General features: G+C 53.8%; 1 protein-coding gene across 1 annotated transcript in view; it reads right to left on the bottom strand.

Moving 5' to 3' along the window:
- Positions 1-25,195, bottom strand: part of PODXL (podocalyxin like) — a 50,169-nt gene that overhangs the window by 23,844 nt on the left and 1,130 nt on the right. The gene's annotated exons all lie outside the window — the stretch shown is intronic.

The raw sequence follows: 25,195 nt of genomic DNA, 5'->3' as shown, positions 1-25,195 counted from the left end.
CCCAGCTGCTGTGGGGACAATGCCACATCCTAACTCATTGTGCCACAAGAGAACTAGGAAAGTTTTTTTTTCTTTTTAAAGAAACCAGTAGGGAAATGAGAAAGAATTAGGAGAAGACATTTGCAACATATGTAGTCATAAAAGATTAGTATCTAAAATACACTTTTTTAAAACTTCTAGGAGTTCCCTGGGGGCTTATTGGGTTAAGGATCCAGCATTGCCACTGCTGTGGCAAGAGTTCACTACGTGGCCCAGGAACTTCTGCATGCCATGGGCACGCCCCCACACCCCCAAAAAAGATTCTATATGTAAGAAAACCCAACAGACAACTAGACAAAAGAATGAAACAGGTATTTCACACAAAAAAAGTAGCACAAATAGACCACAAACATCTGAAAATACATTAATAATCAGGGAAGTGCAAAATCAAATACGAATTGTTTCATATCCATCCGGATCGGCAAAATTTTTAAAGTCAACAATAACAAGCGCCAGTAAGAATATGGAGTAGCATAGGAGTTCCCGCTGTGGCTCAGCGGTTAACTAACCCAGCTAGTATCCATGAGCACGCAGGTTTGATCCCTGGCCTTGCTTAGCGGGTTAAGGATCCAGCATTGCCGTGAGCTGTGGTGTAGGTCACAGACGCGGCTCAGGCCCCACACTGCTGTGGCTGTGGTTGGGCCGGCAGCTATAGCTCCGATTGGACCCCTAGCCTGGGAACCTCCATATGCCAAGGGTGCGGCGCTAAAAAGACAAAAATATACATGGAGTAGTATAAATTGGTACAAACACGCTGGAAAATAGCAGAGCATTACCAAGTAAAGTAAAATATGCATATATCTTCCAATCTACAATTTTCAATTGTACCACCAGGCATTTACCAGGTAGACACAGAAAATCTGGATGCATTGATAAAAAAGCCCCAAACAGGATTTTTATATTGGCTCCATATAAGCAGCAAGCAAATGTCTATCAGCAGTGGTATGGGTAAGCAAGTTACAATATGTTCATATACTAGAATACTACACAGCACTGAAAATCAGTGAACATGTATTGTTATATACATATGTATATAATATACATATAATGTTCATAATACATGCATTAATATGAATTAATTTAAAAAATAATATTAGGGAGTTCCCATCATGGCTCAGTGGTTAACGAATCCAACTAGGAACCATGAGGTTGCAGGTTCGATCCCTGGCCTTGCTCAGTCGGTTAAGGATCCGGTGTTGCTGTGAGCTGTGGTGTAGGTCACAGCCACGGCTCCGATCCCACGTTGCTGTGGCTGTGGTGTAGGCTGGCAGCTACAGCTCCGATTTGACCCCTCGCCAGAAAGCCCCATACGCCACGTGTACAACCCAAAAAAAGGAAAAAAAGAAAAAAAAGAAAAAAAGTAAATAAAAAAATCATAGACTGAACAATAAAAGCAAAACCAAAAATATTTATATGACCTATATGTCTTTATTTACAAGGTTAAAAATCTGCAAAACTATAGTTTTTAGAGATAGAAAAAAAGCATTATTTACATTATATAGAGAATACTAAGTTTATTTATTTTGCTTTTTTTTTAGGGCCTCGCCCATACCATATGGAGCTTCCCAGGCTAGGTAGGGGTCAAATCTGAGCTACAGCTGCCGGCCTACACCACAGCAACTTGGGATCCAAGCCGTGTCTGCAACCTATGTCACAGCTCATGGCAACGCCAGATCCTTAACCCACTGAGTGAGGCCAAGGGTCAAACCCGCGCCCTCATGGTTCCTAGTCAGGTTCGTTAACCACTGAGCCACGAAGGGAACTCCAATACTAAGTTTAGGATAGCAGCTACTTCCAGGGGGAAAGAAGGGGATGCTAAAGGGGATTCTGACTTTTTGTTCCCAAAGAGGGAGTGGCTGATGGTGCTGAATGATGAGACAGGCAACATGGAAGTGCCTGCTGACCTCAACCGGCAGTTTCAGCGGGAATGATGTAGGAGGAAGCCTAACTCAGATTGGCTGAAGATGAGCAAGTGGTGGGGATGTAAGCTTGTGTGCGTGACGATTATCAAATATATGATAAAGCAGCAGAACGATACTGGCAGCCGCTAGAGACAGCTGGTATAGTCAAGAAAATTTTGCTTTCCTTTTCAAAGATAGGGAAAGCTAGAGCTGGTAAGATTTCTCCTTTTGTGGAGTTCCCGTTGTGGCTCCGTGTGGGTTAAGAACCTGACCAGTATCCATACGGATGCAGGTTTGATCCCTTGCCCCGACCAGTGGGTTAAGAATCCAGTGTTGTCGTGAGCTGTGGTGTAGGTTGAAGACAGAGCTTGGATCCCACATTGCTGTGGCTGTGGTGTAGCCCGGCAGGTGTAGTTCTGATTCGACTCCTAGCCTGGGAACCTCCATATGCCGCACCTGTGGCCCTAAAAAGCAAAAAAGCAAAATTAACCCAATCAGCCACTGTGGGATTTTACCCTAGCAGTGTTCTGCTGCTTGCGGGCAGGCAAGGGAAAGGAAAAGGCAGCGTGAACATGAGGGGAGGTGGGGAGAGGGTGCGAGAGACTTGAGGATATTTCTAAGGCATGGATTCTAACTGTGGATTGTGAGTATAGGATGGATGAAGACAGGCTGACAGGCAAGGGAGAGGTCATGGGCCACGAGACTGGCTGCCCTGGGTTCTAGAACTATGGTCTAGGTGTACTTGAGCATGTGAATTAGAAGATGGAGAAAGAGTGATCAGAGGCTAAAATGCCTAGACTGCGGAGGTGGGGGACCGCGTGAGGGCGTAAAGTGCAGAGGGTGAAACAGGGGTAACTGGATGCCAGAGAGACATGGGACATGGTCCAGAAAATGCGAGGCCAGGGTATTTGTTTATCCAAGTGGGTACCAAGTCCACCAAGAATGAGGATGGGACTGGAGATGCAGAAGCAGCAGTAAAGGTCTTCAGTGGGTGGTAAAGAGTGGAGGTGAGACTGAAGCCAGCCTCGTAGCCTGGGCTGAGGGAGCGGGTGCGAGGGGCCGTTGGCAAGGTGCCCTCGCTGATCCCTGAGGCAGCATCACGCTGCGCCCTCCAGCCACAGCAGAGCCTGCGCCTGGGAGGGAAGAGGCTCTGGGGAGTGGGCAGGAGCAGGAGGAGAAGGTCCCCTGGGCCAAAGAGAATGCTCTCAACCTTCAGTGAGTGCCTGCTTCCTCCGCCCTGGCTCTGGGAGCCGGGACTGATGCTTGACTATTAATAGTGGGAAAGGAAATGCTAAAGAATGCCCCAGGAAGAGGGGGTGTGGAAGGCAGGCAGCAACATGGGAGGAGCCAGGCCCGGACACCAGCGCGCCCCGCTGCTTCCTTTGTGGTCCCCAGCTCAGCACCCCCAAGTGCAGCTCCCTCCAGGGAAATAAAGTCAAAAATCTCCAGAGGCGGGCAGGGAGGGAGGAGAGTGAAAGGGCAGGTAGATAAACCAGCGTCTTCATGGATGGGTGTGACAAAGGCTGGAGCAAAGACAGATCTGAGCTTCCTCGTCCTGGCTCTGCCTCTGATCCCCAAGGGTTTGGGCAAGTCTGTGAAACACACCCGTGAAAGGCGCCGCGCGATTCCTAAGCTTCCCGGGGATGGACAGACACCTTCCTAAGCATGCCACTGCGTAAGCAGAGGTAAGTCTGCTTGTGCTGTGACCACGGAGCCAGCCTACCCAGCCACTTCAGAGGCCTTGCTCTGGGCCTCTCTTTCCAAGAGCTGCCAACCTTGGAGCACATTTTCGCAGCATGTGACATCTGCTGCGAGAGCCTCTTCCCTCCCAGGCGCAGGCTCTGCCATGGCTGGAGGGCGCAGTGTGATGCTGCCTCAGGTTCGGCCTGGCAGATATCTGAGCCCCTTTCAGATCTTGAGCGCCCACCCTTCTCAGATCCCACATCCCGCTGCCATCTCAAACTGGCCCATTTATCGCCAGGCTTGCGGGCGGTAGCGGGGAGTGGATTGCAGTGGGGCAGGGCAGGATGGGGGAGCTTGGGGAACATGCAGGCCCCAAACCCCTGGGTAAGTAATGGACCTGGGGCTGGCTAGGATCTGAGAGGGGCTGCAGGCCCACTGTCAGCCTGGCCAGGACATTTCCAGGGCCAGGCTACCAGATGTCCTCTCTTGAGACTGCACCCGGCCCCCCTCACTCTCCCTTTCCCCTCATTTTGAAAGATGTGACACTCACCACATGTTATGTCCTCATCTCCGTGCTACTTGGGTTTTATTAAATCAGCCAGCTGACCTTGAAACTCATTTTCATGGGAGCTCCCGTGGAGCTCAGTGGTAACAAACCTGACTAGCATCCATGAGGATGCGGGTTCGATTCTTGGGCTCACTCAGTGGGTTAAGGATCTAGCATTGCCATGAGCTGTGGTGTAGGTCGCAGATGTGGCTCGGAGACCATGTGGCTGTGGTGTAGGCTAGCAGCTACAGCTCCGACTTGACCCCTAGCCTGGGAACTTCCATATGACCTGGGTGTGGCCCTAAGAAGCAAAAAAGAAAAGAAGGAAAAAAGAGCCTCTTCCCTCCCAGGAGCATGGCAGCTCCCCTCACTCCAGATGGGTCTTTACAAGTCCCACAGCCCAGCAGTCTGGCCAGCCTCCCCTGCCACCCTCCTCTTGCACAGCTGAGCCCTCCACCAGAGGCCTCTGCTAGGTGTGGGTCCTGCCCGTGGAGGCAGTTTGCTCTGGGTGTCTCATGAGTCCTACACCCACCTCTTATAAACACTCGTCCTCTGTGGCTTTGAGAAAGCCAGGCCCCTCCACCCTCCTCCTCCCAGCAAAAAAGCTTCTAAACAGGCACAGGTGGGGTTGGGCAGGGTCAGGGAGCCCGACTGGGCGAAGAGCACCAGCTGGGGGTGTGGACGGAGGACGGCAGCTGGGAAGGGGCTCTGGGCTGGGAGCCTGGGGGGAAAAACAGGGAGACTAACCCTGTCCACCCACCCCGCCCCCGACTACAGCACGTTCCCAGGTCTGCACTGGGCTTGGGTAAAGCCTGGACCTTCACTGTGCCTTGGGTCCTACATGCTCAGGCTGCCACAGCAAACTCCCCAGAAATGGGTGGCTTAAAACAACAGAAATGTATTCTCTCCCAGCTCCGGAGGCCAGCAGTCTACAAAGTGTGGGCAGGACCACACCCCATGCGGACGCTCCAAGGGGAACCCCCCTCTGCCTCGCCTTTCGGCCTCTGGTGGCTGTTGGCATTCCTTAGCCGGCAGCAGGATCACTCTGACCTCTGCCACCGGAGCCACACCACTGCCTCCTCCGCTTTGTCTCTTAGGAGGAAACATGTCATTGAGCTGAGGGCCCATCCAGATAATCCAGGATGACCTCATCTCAAGAGCCTAGTCACATCTGCAAAGACTCTTTGTCCGAATAAGGTGATAAGCGCAGCTTCAGGGATGTGAGGTACATGTCTTTTTTTAGGGGGGGAGGGGTGGATTTTTCAGCCTGCCATAGCCCCCCTCTGAAAAGCACGGATGATGACCTTGGGGACTGCTCTCCATACTGCCACCTCTTGGGCTGAGGGCCTCCAAGATGCGCCTGGTCAACTTTCCTGGTATAAAGGGTGTCGTGGACTGAAGGTCCGTATCCCAGCTCCTACGTTGAGGCCCTTACCCCCCACCCGCCTCCACATGAGGTGATATTAGGAGGTGGGGCTCTGGGGGGTAGTTGGCTTTATATCCTCATCTAAAAGGATGAGAGTGGAGCTGCATGATGGGAATTAGTGCTCCTGGCAAAAGAGGAATCAGTGCTCTGCCACACGAGAACACGCCAGCAGGTGGCTGTCTCCCAGCCAGGAAGACGGTCCTCCCAGAACCCAACCCTGCGGCCGCCCCGAGCTCAGAGCACCAGCCTTGGGAACTGTGACACGGACACGGCTGCTGTTCAGGCCCCCGTCTGCGGTGTTCTGTTGCAGCAGCTCGAGCTGAGACAAGGGGGCTCAGGAGGAGGTTACTAATGAGACGAGAAACAGCCGGAAGGGCTGCTCCAGTGTCTGCAGGAGGCCAAGCGGTCAGGCAGACAAGTGTGGCCCCGGGTTCTGGTCAAGCTCCCCCTCCCTGTCCTCTGGACAGCAGACCAGCACCCCTGAGGGTTATCAGGCCTGGTTCCTCGGCACTGCCCCTCCCAGAGGGGCCCAGAGCTGCCCCCTCGGGGGAGATAGTTCCGGGCATTCTTCAAATCGGGAATTGTTCGGCCCTTATCAGCTTGTTTCAGCTGGCCTGCCCGACACTTGCTCCTTGGGTGGGGCCCTGTCCGGCGGTTTCCCTGGGCAGCAGGGGGCTGCCACTGTCCAGCGTGGACATCTCCTGGCCATGGGAAAGGCAGGCTGCACTGGGGCACCTTCTTCCCCACAGGGGAAGGCGCTGTGGCCAGAGGAGCCCTCCCCCTCCTCTTCTCTTCCAGCCAGCAATTCTTCCTTCTTTCCTGTCCCTGACACCGGAGCGTGACCCAGAGCCTGAGGGTGCATGGCTCTGATGTGCACACACCCCTGCCCGGTCCCACATGTGACCCCTTCCATCCCTGGCACCTACCCCCCAAAAGCTGGGTAGGGTGGTGGTTAAGAGCACGTCCTTGGAAGCCCGACCCCTGGGTTCAAGCCCCGCTCCACTGCACTCCACATGCCAAGCGAGCATGGCAACTCAATTCCTCAGTTCCCCCTTCTGTCAAAAGAGAAGAGGAGGGAGTTCCCTTAGTGGCTTAGTGGAAACGACTCCAACTAGTACCCATAAGGACACAGGTTCAATCCTTGACCTTGCTCAGTGGGTTAAGGATCCAGTGTTGCGATGAACTGTGGTGTAGGTTGCAGATGCGGCTCAGACCTAGTGCTGCTGTGGCTGTGGTATAGGCCAGCGACTATAGCTCCAATTCCACCCCTAGGCGGGGAATCCATATGCCATGGGTGCGACCCTAAAAAAACAAAGTGAAGAAGAGGGTGGTAATAGTAACTAACGCATACGTTTAAGCACCTGGGGCAGTGAGAGCACATACAAAGCGCTCAGTTAATGTCACCTATGATCATACAGGGAGAAGGGAGAGATGCCCCAAGCCAGCCCCAAGGCACAGTACCCCCCCCCAACATCCTCCCTCGTCACAGAGCCACGCCCTATGTGCCTCTTCCTCTGGGACGAGGACTTGACAGGGGAGGGTAGACACAGGCTCTTATTACAGTTGATGGACAGTTTCTGCTGTGCAGCAAAGTGACCCAGTCATATATACGTACACGGTCTATCCCGAGAGACCAGACACAGTTCCCTGTGCAGTACAGCAGCACCTCATTGCTCATCCATTCGAAGTGTGATAGTTCCCATTTACTAACCTGCATCCACCCCACTTTCTTCCCTCCCCCTTGGCAACCACATGTCTGTTCTCTGTGTCTGTGAGTAGGACATGAGGCTCCTCCTGGGTTCCCCAGTGGGACTTGGCTGCATCGAGGAGGATGGGGGAGCTGACAGCACCAGGGTGGTGTGTCCGCTGCCCAGGGTTCACAGTAGCTGGTGTTTCAGTGGGAGCTCCTCAGAGAACAGCCCCTCCCCGCTTGACAGCAACATGGCACAGAAGTTACCTACTTTCAAAGCACTGTACACATCACAGGTGTAGACGGAGCACAGCCAGGTAACCAGCCCCCAGATGGCGGAACAGGGCCCCGCACCTCATAGCCTTCCCTGTGTTCCCTTCCAGCCCCTCTCCATCCCCAAGGTAACCCCTCTTCTGACTTAAAATACATCGGGTTAGTTTGGCCTAGTTTTGCATTTTGTGCCAATGGCATCACATAGCATGACTGTGGGCCCGGCTTCCCTCCCTCCGGCATTCTATCTGTGTGATTCACCGTGGCGTGTGGATGTGGACTGTCCGTTCACTGCAGTGCTGCACTACTGTGTGAACACGCCACGTGTCTTCATCCATCCTACTGCTGCTGGGCCTGGGGTGACGCAGGACAGGGCCCCGGTGCACGTGGAGGCTGAGCTACATGGACAGGGCCTGCCGTGGCTGGTCCCAAAGAGCATGCGGAGGCAGAAGACAGTAGGTCTAGCCCGAGGCCACCTCCCAAGCCACCCGGTCCCATGCCCAGAATCTCGGACTCCCCCTGCTTGGGCCACTTCCCTCAGCTCTGTTCTCCCAGGGGGCTGGCTAGCTGTCACTCAAGCATGGGATTTTGGTGCCAGGGGCCTGGAAGAGGTGGAGGGGCAGGAAGTGGCCGTGGGGAGCCAGGAGGCCTGCTATAGAGCAGCCCTGCTCTCACCACCCCCAAGCCCTCCCACCCCCTGCAGGCGAGCACAGGGGTCTTCACTGAGGGGCCCCCAGGGAGCCTGGCGATCCCTCCTAGCGACAGTCATGGACCAGAGTTGGCTGCGCGCACACACACCCCCTCCCGCCACCCATCAGAAGCTCTCCAGGTAGAATTGGAAGGCAGAACCCCACCCCCCACCCCATAACAGGAAGCTTCTAAATCCATTCTTTGGATTACTCATTATTATCAACTCCGTTGCTGAAGGCAGAGAGGCAAGAGGAGAACTTGGAATTCCTCAAATGCGCCGCCCTGACTGCCACCCTGCCTAGGGTTCCTCTCCCCCTACACATTGTCTGTCCTGGTCCAGCCTCCTGCCTCTGAGCCACCTGTCACCGCTGTTCCTAATGAGAGGAGTGTGCACACGCTGACCCGAGGTTGCAGGCAGGTGTATTAGGCTTTGAGTAGGGGCCGCCAAACTGGCCTCCAGCAGAGGCAGTGGCTCTTCCTGTACCAGAAAGACGGAATAACCTCCTTAAAACAATGCCCTTCCCAGGGCCTCCTAATCCCTTCGCCTGCTGCTGCCCATGTGAATCCTGATCTGTCTGAGTGGGCAGTGAGCCCAGCAGCAGCCAACCTCCAGGCCTGTGGGTGGGCGGGGCGATGCCCAGCTGACTGCGCTCACCTCGCCTGCCAGGAAGGGCTGCCACGCCAAGGTCAGGTGGCAGGACGGCACCCTGGGGGGAGGCAGAGGGCCTGCAGCTCCTCTCTAAGATGGGTTTCAAAGGACTGCGAGTGTGATGTGTACGCAGCCTCCAGAGGAAGAACGCGCTTCCGGGCTGGGAGAGCCAGGTCCTGCGTGAGCCTAGGGGCCTCCTGGGGCCTTGGCCTCCCTGCCAGTTGAGGGAGAGAGAAATATCTATCTTGGAAGAAAATGAACATTCTTTAAAATGTATACACATTGAGGAAAAACATCAAAATACTCCAACTCTACCAAGGGGCAGGACTGGCTGAATGGGAAGGCGGGCCAACAACCTTGCCAACACCCTGCTGGGCACTGGAGACGCAAACGTCTGGGCCGAGAGCTCAGGACAAGAGGGTGGGCGCTGTGAGTTCTGACGCACTACGTCAGGTCTAAGGCCTCGGACACAGGTGTGTGTGTGTGTGTGTGTGCGCGCGCGCGCATGCGTGTGCTTCCTCTGTTCTCGTGGCAGAGTTTTCCAGCAGCCGCCCATCAGAAGCAGTTTATCCTCATCACCCTTAAGCTTTTAAGTAGCACTACGAGGCCTGCCATATGGGCCAGACACTAAGCTGTCAGTTTTCCCTGAATCCCATTTATGTCTCTCACACCCTCTGGGGGAGATGCCCTCATGATGCGCCTTGTAGAGGAGACACAGGCTGGGGAGACACAGGCACAAGCTGGGGAGCAGGACCTTAGTGGGGGGCTGTCATGGCAGCGGCTCTCCTCACCTAGCAACTACCAACCATCGCCCAGGGTCTGCACCTGCCCAACTCCTCGGCCAGCCCCATCTCCCACCAGGCACACCTGTTGCTCGCCAAGTCCTGGGATGCCCACACGACCACCACCACCACAGCCCAAGTGGGAGCACACTTGGCACCTAACTCTTCCCTTAGCAGTCGGCTTAAAAACAACCCCAGTAAATGTTTTTCATCAGGAGCACATTATCATTCCCACGCTACCTTCCCCTCCCGAAGCCGTGAAAATCACCAGATGTGTACAGGATTCTCAGCTGCCCCTGGAAACCTCCGCCAGGGACCAATCACCACTCCCAGCTGAAAACAAATAAGGGCCAGGAGCCAGAGGGAAGGCCTGCACAGAAGGTGGGATGGTCGCCTCTGGGAGCTGAGGGAGAAAGTTCTGTGAAGCTCAGCCTGCGATTTTCCCAGGGAATGACGGGTTTCCGCCTGCTGGAAGCTGCATGTTAAGGCCGCAAGGTTAGCTTTCCCAATTTCCAAACTTTTTTTTTTTTCTGTCCTGGAGAGAAGTCTCCCCTTCCAGGAATAACACCTGCATCCTTCTTGCTGCAGAATAACTCACGTTAGGACACGATCCCCAGACTATGTGCGCACTGGGGGAAGAGCAGGGGCTGAGGCTATCAGCCAGCTTGCCCTTTGAAACCCCACTTACCCTACAAATCAGGGTAAATAAAGCCTACACCCTATCACCCAAGACTCTGCACACAGCCCTGAGAGGCACGGGGAAAAGCAGACTACTCCCCAGAGGGCATGAAATCTGGATTTCTTTGTTGTTTTGAAGACAGGGGAGCTCTGCTTGCCAGTGGGGAGTCGGGGGTCTGGTTTGGGTGTTGCTTAAAAAGAACCAACCTCCTAAATGAGTCTGGCCGAACAACTGAGGGCTGGCCCCCTTGTCCCCCGATCACCCAAGGCTCACAGGGTAAGTTAAAAGAAGCCACGTTCCTTTTAAACAAAGCCAAGCCGTCCTGTGTTTGAGACCTTCGAGCCAGTCGAGGAAGCTCAGTTTCCTATGGGCTCCGCCTAGGGAAGTGAATCAGGAATCCCAGGGCCAGGATGGCCACAGTCAGGGGTCTGACTGGCCAAGAGGGCAGCCTTGAAAGTAGCTGAGGCTCCCTGACCCAGAAGCATGGAAGGAAGGTGTGAGAAAACACACACATACACACACACACATGGTGCTTTCACAGCTCTTCTTTTCAGAAGAACTTGGGAGCAAGTGAAATGTTACCCTCTGAGGTTCTGCAGGACAGGAACGACTCAGGTTTGCTGGAATCACGCAAGACTGATTCTGAAGAAACACCCAAGGCTCCAAAAGGAAGGGTGAGGAGTTCCCAATGTGGCACAGCAGAAATGAATCCAACTAGGAACCATGAGGTTGCAGGTTCGATCCCTGGCCTTGCTCAGTGGGTTAAGGATCTGGCATTGCCGTGAGCTATGGTGGAGGTGGCAGACGCGGCTTGGATCTGGCATTGCTGTGGCTCTAGCGTAGGCTGGCAGCTGTAGCTCCAGTTCGCCCCCTAGCCTGGGAACCTCCATATGCCGTGGGAGCAGCCCTAAAAAAAAAAAAAAAAGGGGGGGGGTGACGAAGGGGAGCCACCACCTCCTGTCCATGGCCTCACATGCTCCCGTCCCTATCCCGTTCTCCTCATTCACTGTGTCCCAGTCTCGCTACCCTCCCAGGTGGGTGCACAGACCCAGATGTCTGGGCCAAGCGTATTTGGCCACCCCTGTGCCCTAAGCACTAACACGTAGCTCAGGCGGAAGGGGCTCCTGGGAGCCACAGGCCGCTACTCTGGGTAAATCGCTGCGATCCTTCTGCCTCAAATTTCCCATCTGAAGAGTGGGTGCAGTGCTCTGGGGGTGGCACAGCCACAGGATTTCAGAGATTCTGGCCCCTTATAGATTGGTCTTTGCTTTTACAGCGATAGATAGCATCATGCCCAAAGAGCCAGCCAGAGGAGCTGAGGCCCACCCCTCAGCCTGGGGAAGCAGGGGCCAGAGAGCCACGAAGAAGCCAGGGGCAGAGGTGGCCCAGTACACAGCCCTCCACTAGCCTGGTATGTCCCCCTGCTCTAGAAGCCATGCAGACATCACATTCCTCTCCATACCTGGGTCATAATGGCAGAACCAGACAGACCCTAGACGTCACAGATCCCACCCAAGCAGGGAGAGACGGGTAAGCGGAGGGCCGGAGTTCCGGGCACCAGGTCACACCTCCTTTGGTTCTAGAACTCTGTGGTCCATCTCCCAGTGCCGGCTCTCTACTCTGGGGCATATGCCCCCTGCCCAGCTCCTGCTTCCCCTCCTGGCCATTAGACGGGAAAGGGGAGGCATCTGACCTGTGATGAGATGAAGACAGAGGGGCTCACGTTTTCCAACAATTCACGGTGTTAACCGACTGTCCCCAGCAGCCAAAAGCAATAAAAACAGCTCCCCCCACTTCCGGCCATCCCCAGTGGCTCAAAGCATCGTGCTGACAAGACGAGGTTCCCCCTCAGGCTACTCCCTGCCCCGGGTCCTCCTGGACAGATTCACACGCTTCAATCCAGTCCCCTTCTGCCGGCAGTTCTGGGGCCGAGACCATCAGGCAAGTCAGGCCTTTCAGACCACCGGGACATGGCAAGCAGCAGCCCCTCTCGCACAGCCGAGGAGACGGGGTCCTCAGGAAGGGGGTCGCCCAGCTCGAGGGATGGAGCACCTTCATCCTGCAAACCTGCTGTCTTTTCCTCCCTGCTCTTTATTCAACACCCAACGCAGACAGACCCTCCTGGGCACCCGCCCCATGCTTAGCACGCCCCCCACAACATACATCCCCGAAGCTTAATTATCAGGAGACCCTAGGGGCAGTTACAGCTGGCGTGTTGACACAATTGCCCAGACGTGTGTATGGAATTCAGAGACGTGATTCTGTGAGGTCAGGACCAGACTTCCAGATCCGTCCCCAGCTCGGGGGCAAAGCCGAAGTGCTCCTCCACCTCCTCGCCACCTCCCAGGATGCCAAGAGGGGAACAAGAGCCTGGGGACCCCCGCCTCTCCCCAGAGCCAGCTATCTGTGGCACAAGCTCTCTAGCAGTGCCCTGGCCCACTGCGGCCGCGGAGAGGCTGACACCAGCGAGCTCTCCATGCTCTGGGGGTTTTCAGGTGAAGGCAGTCTGGCCGGGAGAAGGGACAGGTTGGGGAGTGGGCTGACAGCATGGGGCGGCTGGCAGGCAGGGACCCAGGCCACACCCCACTCGGCAGCACCTCTTAGAGCTGGGGCACAGGCCATGTGCTTGAGCAAGGGGACCCCACTCGCTGACCCTCCTGAGGGGGGTTCTTAGGTGCCAGCAGCAGCTTGGGAAGCACAGCCAAGCTGGTGACTCAGCAAACAAGATGCACCCCCTTTTCAGCCATGTGGCTCCCTGACTCCCAGGAAAATGACAGCCTGAGGGTGGGTGAGATCCAGCATCTCTGCCTAACCAGTGCTGAGAGGAAGCCGCTGCAGGGTGCTGGCTCAGGAGTCCCATTCTCCAAGCCGGGGCCAGGATGACCGGCTCATACTGAACTGAAAACAGAGATGTGATGCCAGGTTCAGGGGCTCAAAGCAGCAGGGGCAGAGGCACAGCAGGAAAGAAGTCCGAAGCCACCAGCGAAGAGCGTTTGCCCCCAGTGGAGCAGAAAGATCAAACATCAGAAATACGCCCCACCACAGCTCTCTCCATGACGCCTCCAACTTCTACCTGAGAAACACCTCCACTGAGCCCCTGGGAGGGACCACAAGCCTCGGATGTCACTCCTTCCCGCCCAGACTCGGGTACAAACACCTTCCAGGCAGTTTCCTGCAAAGCCCCTAAGGAAAGAGGGCCTGGTACAGCTGCACCCCCGCATCAAGATCTTGCTGAGCAGCGAACGCCCCCGACACATCCCGTTGTGTTTTTACGTTTGATGCGTTTTCAGCCTGGTCCTGGTCTTTGCATAGGACTGCCTGGGTTTTAGCTCAGAAAGTCCCACATTCTAGGACATCGCTCAGTCCTAGGCAAATTGGGACAGCTGACCATAACCTTTACCTCATCTCCCAACAGACGTTGTACTAAAGAGAAAAGGAAAAGGTTGTGTGGTTAAAGCACGCTTGGGGGACGAGGGGTCAGACGAAGGTAGTGAGAGCCATCTCACACCATTTAAGATCCTGATGGGTACCGACTTTCCAAGGAGGGAAAATGAGTAGCCAGCAACTCTGTGCGGTCAGGACCAGACCTCCAGGTCCCCCCCACCCCCAGCTCGGGGGCAAAGCTGAAGTGTTCCTCCCCCTCCTCACCACCTCCCAGGATGCCAAGGGGAGAACAAGAGCCTGTGGACCAGCACCCCCGCCTCTCCCCGGAGCCAGCTGTCTAGTGCCCCGGAGAGGCTGGCACCAGTGCGATCTCTGTGTTCTGGGGGGCTTCAGGAGAAGGCGTGCGTTGGGGGGTGGGCTGACAGCCTGGAGCAGTTTGAAGGCAGGGACCCAGGCCACATTTTTTGGATCATGGTTCCTTTTTTGTTTTGTTTTAATTACTCAAATGAATGTATCACTTCTGTAGTTGTATAATGATCATCACAATCTGATTTCACAGGATTTCCATCCCACAGCCCAAGCACATCCCCCACCCCCCAAACTGTCTCCTCCGGAGACCGTAAGTTTTTCAGTGTCTGTGAGTCAGCATCTGTTCTGCAAAGAAGTTCTGTCTGTCCTTTTTTCAGATTCCACATGTCAGTGAAAGCATTTGATGTTGGTGTCTCATTGTATGGGTGACTTCGCTTAGCATGATAGTTTCTAGGTCCATCCATGTTGCAAAAAATGCTGGTATTTCGTTCTTTTTAATGGCTGAGTACTATTCCATTGTGTATATGTACCACATCTTCTTGATCCACTCCTCTGTCGATGGGCATTGAGGTTGTTTCCATGTCTTGGCTATTGTAAATAGTGCTGCAATGAACATTGGAATACACGTGTCTTTGCGAGTTGTGGTTTTCTCTGGGTAGATGCCCAGGAGTGGGATTGCTGGATCAAATGGTAGTTCTATGTTTAGTTTCCACGGTTCCCTTTTTTTTTTTTTTTTTTTTTTTTTTGGCAGTACCTGAGGCATATGGAGGTTCCCAGGCTAGGGGTTGAATCTGAGCTGTAGCCACTGGCCTACACCATAGCCACACCAGATCTGAGCCACATCTGCAACCTACACCGCAGCTCACAGCAATGCTGGATCCTTAACCCACTGATCGAGGCCAGGGATTGAACCCCCATCCTCATGGATACTTGTCAGATTCGTTTTCCATTGAGCCACGACTGGAACTCCAGATCATGGTTCCTTTTTATTCAGGAAACAATTTTTATTAATTTATCAAACATTCACTGAGAGCATAACTATTAAATCTTGAGGACGACTAGTGTTCTTTTTGGATAGTGTGGGACACAGCTCGATGTACTGACTTGTAGAAGAGGCCAAAAAAAACATACGGTGTGCTAGCCCAGAGTGACCCTCTGGGTAAACTGAGGCACAGGCAATGCCTCCCTGGGGTTTACTATGCACAAAGCCCAGGGCAGCTCTGTGAGGAGTTCCTATCTTCCACCTGCATCTTACTTAGGAATTATTTGGTTCCCTTTGGTTTATTAGAGGCTGGATTGTAACCCCATGCACTGCCCCTCCTCCCCTCTCTTCTTAGAGAAGGAAAATGTAGAGATGGCTGCACAAAGGCCAACATCATGCCTTGGCTGCCTGGCTTGGATGCTGTCACTGGGAATTTGGTGCAGAGTCAAGGCAAGGCTGGATGAAGAGAAAGGAAGCTATTTAGATGGAAAAAGGAAGGGATGCAGACCCTCAGGCTGGACAGAGGTAGGGTAGAGGGGCAGCTAGAGAAGAGCTGTGGACTCCTCACAACAGCCAAAACATGGAAGCAGCCTAAATGTGCACCACCAGAGGGATGAATAAAGAAGATGTGGTACGTTTCTACAAGGGAATACTACTCAGCCATAAAAAAGAATGAACTACTGCCATTTGCAGCAACATGGATGAACCTAGAGACTGTCATACTAAGTGAAGTAAACCAGACAGAAAAAACAAATATTATGTCTCACATGTAGAATCTTAAAAAATAATAATATAAATCAACTTACTTATAAAACAGGCTCACAGACATAGAAAATAAACCTATGGTTACCAATGAGGACGGGGGCAGGGGAGATCAACTAGGAGTATGGGATTAATCAATACACACTACTATATATAAAATAAACAAAGAAGAATCTACTGTCTAGCACAGGGAACTCTCTTTAAAATCTTGTAATAATCTATAGTGGAAAAGAATCTAAAGCTGTACACCTCAAACAAACACAATACTGTAACTCAACTGTAGTTAAATAACTTTTTTTTTTTGTCTTTTTTTTTTTTTTTTTGCTATTTCTTGGGCTGCTCCCGCGGCATATGGAGGTTCCCAGGCTAGGGGTCCAATCGGAGCTGTAGCCACCGGCCTACGCCAGAGCCACAGCAACTCGGGATCCGAGCCGCGTCTGCAACCTACACCACAGCTCACGGCAACACCGGATCGTTAACCCACTGAGCAAGGCCAGGGACCGAACCTGCAACCCCATGGTTCCTAGTCGGATTCGTTAACCACTGAGCCACGACGGGAACTCCTAAATAACTTTTTTAAAAAAAATTACTGTGGCGTTCCCGCCGTGGCTCAGTGGTTAACGAATCCAACTAGGAACCATGAGGTTGTGGGTTCGATCCCTGGCCTTACTCAGTGGGTTAAGGACCCGATGTTGCCGTGAGCTGTGTTGTAGGCCAGCGGCTATAGCTCCGATTAGACCCCTAGCCTGGGAACCTCCATATACCATGGGAGCGGGCCTAGAAAAGGCAAAAAAGAACTGTGGGATGGGAGACTCCATTTCACATGTGATGGGCAAAACCTCAGGGGCTGCCAGGATCAGGGTCTGGGGGCTTCATGAAAGCCTATTTTACACTATTCACAACAGCCAAGACATGAAAACAACACAAACGTCCATCAACAGAACACTGGATTGGGACGATGTGGTATATATACACAATGGAATACTACTCAGCCGTAAAAAAGAACAAAATAATGCCATTTGCAGCAACATGGATGGAACTAGAGACTCATACTGAGTAAAGTAAGTCAGAAAGAGAAAGACAAATACCATACAATATCACTTATATCTGGAATCTAATAGAGGGCCCAAATGAACCTTTCCACAGAAAAGAAAATCATGGCCTTGGAGAATAGACTTGTGGTTACCAAGGGGGAGGGAGTGGGATGGAAGGGGTTCTTGAGGTTAACAGATGCAAACTATTGCCTTTGGAGTGGATAAGCAATGAGATCGTGCTGTGTAGCACTGGGAACTACATCTAGTCACTTATGATGGAGCATGATAATGTGAGAAAAAAATGTATGCATATATGTGTAACTGGGTCACCATGCTGTACAGTAGAAAAAAAAAATTGTATTGGGGAAATAACAAAAATAAAAACCCTGTTTTGACTTGAAGCCCAAAAGTGAAGGCAGCATCTGGGTCGGAACTAGGAGGGGGTGCATAGCCATCAGAGCCCCTTCTTAGTTAGCTAAGCCCACCCCTGCCACCCCCATCCAGGACTAGGTCTAGAACGACCCCCACTCCCAGAACCAGGGCCCTCATCTAAGTGGCCAGGCTTTGGGACAGTGACTAATGGGAAAGGGTCATGGAAAGAAGAGCGGGGCCCAGTGAGGCCACAGGGGATGTGCCAGCGTGGGAGGGGGCAGGAGCGGGGTCTGTTTCATCACACCTCACACTGGGCGAGAGCTGAAGCCAATCAAAGAAACAGAATGTGTCGGGTACACGGCCTACGCGATGGTCTTTAACCCTCATTTTATCGCTGGGGAAACAGAGGCCAGGGAGTAAGTGTGAACTCACAAGGCTAGTAAGTGGCAAAGCTCAGACCAAAACCCAAGCTTCTAACTTCGAAGCTGGGACATCATGCCAGGAGATTTCAATTTTTCTTCTCAACAGCAAACGAATTCAAACAGGGAGACCCACCATACAGAACAGATAAAAGCAGAGTTGCACAAAGTGGGTGGGATATGAACTGACCCCCTAAATTGGCCTCTTTTCCCTCTAGGTCTGCACCCCAAACTCCCAGTGGCCCCTGGGACCATCTCCTCTGGGTGTAAAAGCCATTGCTTCCAGCTGCTGCTCCCACAAGGGTCCATGCACTAAACCCCCGAGAACAGAATCTCCCTCTGCCCTGTGCTCACTCTGCTGAGGTGGGAAGGGGAGGATGGGATGCAGAAGTTCTTTCCCATCCAGAGACAAGTGGGGGACAACAGGTCCCCCCACTCCTGTCCTGGCTAGGCACTGCTCATGGGAGGTCCCCAGTCACTAGCCCACTGGCACACCTCACGGCCAAGGGACCCAAACAGCACAAGGAGCTGCTCCATCAGCCCCAAAAGGCTAGAGCCACAAACAAGGGCCAAGCTAGACCCGGCTGAGCCAGAAGGTGGCAGAGCCTCAGCAAAAACGACAGCTGCTGGTTTCCCTTGTGCAGATGCAAAGCTGATCTGACTGGCAAGGTGAGGACAGAGGGTCCAGGTCTCTGGGATCGTGTGCCAGGGACCTAGTCCATATCCACCCTTCCCTTCCTCACTGAACCACTGCCTCAGGGTTAGGCATGCGGGTGCACTCTTCCCTAAGGAAAGTGCTCGCTTCCCTTGCAGCTACACTGGCCACAGGATTAAGTTCCAGTCCACAAAAGGTAACTGCAAGTGGGCTGTGGGGTTTCTGGCAGATGACTTGAAAAGAGGGGCTGCAGCCTTCTTGTTCCTTTCCCCTGACAGCTAGAGTGGATTTGCCACCCTGGACCACAAGGCAGCACACAAACAGTGACAAAACCACCGTGCCGGCCTCTGTGACAGACACAGAACTTGTTTAGTCTACTAATCTTCACCTGAAGGAAGCTTGTGGGGGAAGCTCAGAAGCAGTCACAAGGCCCCTGCCCTTCCCACAGTTCTCTGCCTCCCAGGGGCCCTGGTCCCCCTACCACCTGCCTCTCTTCTGGAAGCAAATGAGGAGCCTTGCAGCTGGACAGCCCAGAGCTGGCAGACAAGACCTGGGGTTCTAAACCAGCTCTCTACCACTCACTCACGCACTCATTCGGCAAATAGTTCATGAAATCTACTCCGTGCCAGGCACTGTTCTAGGTGCTGCGGCCCCAGCAGTGACCAAGAGAAGTCCCTGTCCTCGAGGAACTTCTGTTCTACTCAAGGGAGAGACAAAGAAACGAGTGCCTGTCGAGGGGCCCTGTGCTACAGAGAAAATAACAGGGACGAGGGTGTGGGGACTGGGAAAGCCTCTCTGAGAAGGTGGCATTCCAGGACAGCTGAAGCAGGGCGGGGGGCAGAGAGGGGAGCACGTGGACGTTCGAAAGAGCTGCCATGGGCCTTGGCACCTGGGCCTCAGCGTCCCCTCTCGGGAATGGTCTGGGAGCCAGAGGCTGTCCCCAGGCTACCTCGTGCTGCCCTGGCTGGAGACGCTCGCTCCAGGCAGTACGTCCAGAGCAGGTGAGCCCAGGAGTCGGACTGGATGGGGACAGAGGGACCCTCCCCAACCCTCAGCCAGCGCTCCGTGCATTCCTGCCGCGAAGGGTGGTGGCTTTGGCCTCACACCCAGCTTAGGCCAAGGTGAAGAATTACAACGTGTCCTCGCTCCCCTGCCTTCCCACTGTCCCTTCTGGGCTGCCCTGGGTCAGGGAGACGGAAGGTTAGAGGGCAGAGCACTGTGGGCTCCCGGGTCAGCCCGTGCGTCGCCAGGGGCCTGGCTCTGGGAGGGCCCCCTGCACCCCGACCAGGGGCTGCGGGGCAAGGCCCGCTCCACCGTTCCTCAGCAGTCTCTCCATGCTGGGCTGAGGCCCATGGCCTTCCGGACTCGACAATTGGCGGACGGGGTGCCACCCTGCGCCCTGGCCCTAGGGAAGTTGGAGGTGGCTGACCCGAGGGGGATAAGGCTACAGAGGAAGAGAGGGTGGTGGCGGTGTGTGTGTCAGGGAAAGGGGTGGGGATGGCAGCAGGATGGGTGGCCGAGCTAAGCTGGGGATCTGTGCTGGCCACTGCAGGAGTGGTCCAGGGCGGGGCTCAGAGCTGATGCAGGGCTTGGGATGGTGATGTGGGGAGGGGCTGCTCCTGCATCTGCAATGATGGGGCTGCATTTGTACAGTGGTCCTTGAACAAGGCTTTCTCACAGCTCTTTGCTCCTGCATGCTAAGGACACCAGAGGCTCACAGGCAATGGGAGACAGGACCACGGTCACATGTGGGGCCAGTACTGTGACATGGTACTCGGGGAACCAAACTCTCAAGCAACAGAGTGGCTTCAAGCCTCAGGTTACCCTGACGTTGGGCATAACACAGAGCTGACACCGTCACGCAATTTTTTTTTTTTTTTTTTTTTTTTTTTTTTTTTTGTCTTTTTAGGGCCACACCCGCAGCATGGGGAAGTTCCCAGGCTAGGAATCGAATCAGAGCTGCAGCTGCCGGCCACAGCCACAGCCACAGCCACATGGGATCTGAGCCATGTCTACGACCTACACCACTGCTCAAGGCAATGCTGGTTCCTTAACCCACTGAGCAAGGCCAGGGATTGAACCCCATCCTCATGGATATTCGTCTTGTTCATTACCACAATGAGCCACAATGGGAACTCCACACACGACCCTTTCTGAATAGGGTTTGAATGAGGTTCTCCAAAGCATGGAGGAGAATGAGCCCTGAAGCTACATCCAGTTACTAGTACCTACTGCTGTGGACCCATGCACACATGTCCCCGGAGTCACCAGGAACTTGAGCAAGGGGACCCCTTGGTCTGTAACCCCCTTGTCTGAAAAACAGGGTGTGTAAAAGATGATTTCCAGAGGGCTCCCAGCTCTAGAATTCCGTGTTCTATGGTTCTCTGTTACTTAGAAGTGACGTGGAAACCACCCTTTGTCCATTGAATTCTATTTTGAACAGCCAGCGGGCTGCCTCCTTGAAGGGATCTCTCGGTCAATGCTGTTGCAAATATAAAAAGGCTCCTAGAGTGTATCTTTTGTGCAGATTTTCTTAAAGGCTTTCCTTAAAGAGAACACCTATAGTTGTATGGCTACTGTGGCCCAAAGAGTCACAATCCCAGTTCCGCCACCTCATCTGATCTAACGGCCCCACAAAGTGGACAGGACATCCAACTAGGAGAGACTCCCTGCAACTGCACTGGTGTCCTGGGGACAGGATGAGACAGGACACATACACACACCCTGCTGAGCTCCCTGCCCTGCATCTTACTCCATGGGCGCAAACAGAAAGTGAGCCCAGAGCTGAGGAAAGAGCTCTCACCCTCTGCGTCTCGTGAGGTCTCCAGGCGGACGCGGGCTCAGGCTGCTGGGCGGGGATGTCACTCTCCTCCGGCGGTGTGGGAGGATGTCCATTCCGGCCTGAGACGGAGGGCCCCAAGGGTGTGAAGAAGCCAGGCCTTCCTGGAGTAAGGGTCACCCAAACCCTGATGCCCCTCCCCAGAAGTGCAGAGAGCTGTCCGGAGGGTCCTCCCACTTCCCTTAGGAGCAGATGGCTCAGCAGAAAGCTGTCCCCCCAGCAGACCAGATTTCCAAGTCCGGAAGCCCTGACCCTCTGGAGTGGATCCCACCGGCTGTGGCTGCCACAGAAAGAACCCAGTGGCCCGCCTCATTGCCAGGGTGTGAGCTTGGCCTCACGCGCTCCCTTTCAGGGGAGCGCCTGATGCCAGGGGCGAGGGCCAGTTCCCCTCAGTTCCACAGTCCCACTAACATTTCCTGAGCAACTGCTCAGTGCAGTGCTGCGCTGGGCACCGTGGTAGAGATGAATGTGCCGCTGGCCCGGCCCCATGGGGCTCACCATGTGCTGGGGGAGACACCCACACAGGCCGGGGAACATTACTGGGCTCTATCCACAGGGAAGCCTCTCAGCAGAGCTACCACCTGAGGATGGACAGGACTAACTTGCCAGGCCTCCTTGCCCAGGGGAACTCAAACCAGGTGGAGCCTCCCTCTTAGCTTCCAAAGGGCTGAGGTATCAAACCCCCACTCAGCAGGAGCCCCTCTTCTCCCTTCGAACCTGGATTCCTGGGGAAAAGCACAGGGAAGCTGCCCCTCCCCTCACGCCTGCGAGCGACCTTCTCTAGGTCCAGGGCACCCCCCAGAGGACCTCCCTGGGCTGCTAAGCTCCACTCCTCTGCCACACCCTGCAGCTATGGCCAAGCTGCCACCTGGCGTCCCTCAGCGTCTTGCCTTCTCAGCCTACTTAAACCAGTCTCCTCCCAGTACCACTGCCCTGGCCGTGTCTCAGTTCCCTCCTCCCTCAAAGCCAAGCCCAGGCAGCACCACTAGGAACACCCATCGTCCCCCAACCCCATCCCATGGAATGTTCTTTCCAGGCTCTGCAAGTTCACCTCCTCCCTAAAACCAGCTTGCAGCTCACTGACCCCAGTTCAGGAATCCCCACTGTGCCCTCAGCTTTGGCTCTGTGTCTTTGTTACACCTTGCAATTCCTTCAGCCTCGCCCCCCAGCAACGCTCTCCCACCCCACAATGACCTTTTTATTTTATTTATTTATTTGACTTTTTGCTTTTTCTAGGGCCACTCCCGCAGCATATGGAGGTCACCAGGCTAGGGATCTAAACAGAACTGTAGCCACCAGCCTACACCACAGCCCCTGCAACTCGGGATCCTTAACCCACTGAGTGAGGCCAAGGATCGATCCTACAACCTCATGGTTCCTAGTGGGATTCGTTAACCACTGAGCCACGAGGGGAACTCCTGACCCTTTTATTTTAAAATCCCTGTATAACCCTCCTTCCCATCTCCTACAGGAAGTTCTGCCTGGATCAGCGCTTGCTTCCCAAATTATACTGCAGTTTTTTGTTTTTTGTTTTTGTTTTTGTTTTTTTTTGAGGCCTCCCTTTCCCACCCTCGGTGTGGCACTTATGCTTCAGTTTTTCTTACTACTTAGCAATTGACACCCATAAACACTAGCAGAATCCCGATGCTGGGGGTGCCTTAAACGGATCGGATCAAGTACTCAACACATGTGCTTTATTCATCGTAATAGCTAGGATTTTTTGAGCTCGATGAGTTGAGCACAACGGCAACCTCATGGATATGTTATCTCTCATTTTCAGAGCAACCTGCACGACGGAGATGTGCTGTCCTTTTTTTTTTTTTTTTTTTTTTTTTTGTCTTTTTCACCTTTTCTAGGGCCGTTCCCTCAGCATATGGAGGTTCCCAGATTAGAGGTCTAATCGGAGCTGTAGCCACCGGTCTACACCAGAGCCACAGCAACGTGGGATCCGAGCCGCATCTGCGACCTACACCACAGCTCACAGCAACGCCGGATCGTTAACCCACTGAGTGAGGCCAGGGATCGAACCCGAAACCTCATGGTTCCTAGTTGGATTCGTTAACCACTGCACCACCATGGGAACTCCATCTGCTGTCATTCTTTACAGAGACTCCAAGAGGTTCACTAGCTGGTCCACCTGTCTGATCCAAAGTTTGTTTTCCGCTGCCTTTCCCTTACCTAGGATTCATCCACCAAATGACTATCAGACAACAGACAACAGACAACAGAGTACTAAGTCAACCTGTCCTTTCGGCAAAAGCCCGGAAATATTTAAACAGTGAAACTAGATGTCCCTCCCTCTGCTCTTTCCTTATCTGTAAGGACTTGCCAAATGTTCAAACAAACGGATATCAAACCTAAAAGCACTAGAAAGGGATCTGATGGGTTATCGGCCCTGAGCTGAATGCTGTTGAAGCTGTAGGCTGCGTGACACACCTAAAGCTCAGCTCCCAGGGCCCTGCTGGAGATAATTCCTTTGTTCTGCCATAAACCTTGCTTAGAACTGAATCACAAGATGCCAGCAGTTTGAGGGTTTGCCATCAGCATACCTTCGGAAGGGCAGAGATGGAGCAGTCCTTACTGAGTCCCTATAGGAGACTAAAATCCACCACAGCCACTACACATCAAGCCTGCACCCCTCAGTCTTTCCTGGCCACAGTAGACACAATAATCATACCCCCTTTGCCAGTTTAAACTCTTCAAAGCACTTCTCTTCATCGTGGCACATCGAAATAGCTTTTTTTTTTTTTTTGCTTTTTAGGGTCGCACCCTCAGCATATGGAGGTTTCCAGCCTAGGGGTCCAATCAGAGCTGGCCTACGCCACAGCCACCCCAGGTTTAAGCCACATCTGCGACCTACATCACAGCTCACCGTGACGCCGGATCCTTAACCCACTGAGCAAGGCCAGGGATCAAACCGGCAACCTCATGGTTTCTAGGCGGATTCGTTTCCGCTGAGCCATGAGGGGAACTCCAACACTGCAAGAGCATTTTAGGAACTGGGTACCCAGACTCAGAAAGGCCAGGCGATTTGCTGGTGGGGCGGGGGGGGGGGGTTATGGTTGTTTTTTGCTTTACCACATTTGTTTTTGGTTTTGTGTTTGTTTCTGGCTTTTTCAGCAGCACCCTCGGTATATGGAAGTGCCCCCGCCAGGGACTGAATCGGAGCTACAGCTGAGACCTACGCCACAGCTGCAGCAATGCCAGATCCTTAACCCACCGCACCAGGCAAGGGATCAAACTGGCAACACCAAAGAGACAAGCTGGATCATTAACCCACTGCGCCACGGCTGGAACCCATTTGCTTAACACATATCAAGCCCCTGCTGCGTGCCATGTCCTGTGCTAGGCTTGAACAGGACTTCCTGGGAGAAATAGGGTTTCCGGGCAGGGCCTTCGAAGACAGCAGGAGTTGGGCTTGCAGCTTTTCCCTGGCGGTGGCTCCAGAGCCTCTCCTCTTAGAGCAGAACAGCGGGGTCTCATCCCACAGCCCCCCACTGCCCACCCCCAAGCTCAGCCTCTTTAAGCTCAGCAGCACAGCGAACTAGCCCATCCTTTCCGACACAGCCACCTCCCTTCTGCGTGGTGCAATGAGGCTCCTTGCAGAAAGGGTGCATGCAGGTAGGGCCCACGCTAAGGTCTGTCCTCGGGACAGCAGGCCTGAGGAGAGAGGCCATGCTCCAGCAACTTCTCAGCCCTGCAGGCTGTGCAACCCTGCGGGGACTGCCATCCTCAGAGCTGTTCCCACCATTCCTCACACTGCAGCCCCTCCTCCAGGGGTGCCCACCCTTCCACCCACCGGCTGTCCCCAGCGATTTCAAGCCAGGCTGTGGAGTTTCAGGGCCGCCCACCAGAGAGGCCCAAGCCCACCTGCTCCCTGAGTGCCAGCGCCTTCCCACCACCAGAATTCCCTGTGGTGCAGAGAAAAGACGGTACGGCCATTCCATCCCACCCTTCCCCTAAAAGTTTAGTCCTGAACGCCAGCACCTACCGACAGCAGGGTCCCTTCCCTGTCTGGACTGTCACCACAGTTCTCCCGACTCTAGAGTGGAAACATCCCTTTCTCCCTGGAGACACTGCTCA

This window comes from Sus scrofa, chromosome 18 (genome assembly GCF_000003025.6).
Source record: "Sus scrofa isolate TJ Tabasco breed Duroc chromosome 18, Sscrofa11.1, whole genome shotgun sequence".
Classification (NCBI taxonomy): Eukaryota; Metazoa; Chordata; class Mammalia; order Artiodactyla; family Suidae; genus Sus; species Sus scrofa.
This window is presented reverse-complemented; position numbering and strand designations above follow the sequence as displayed.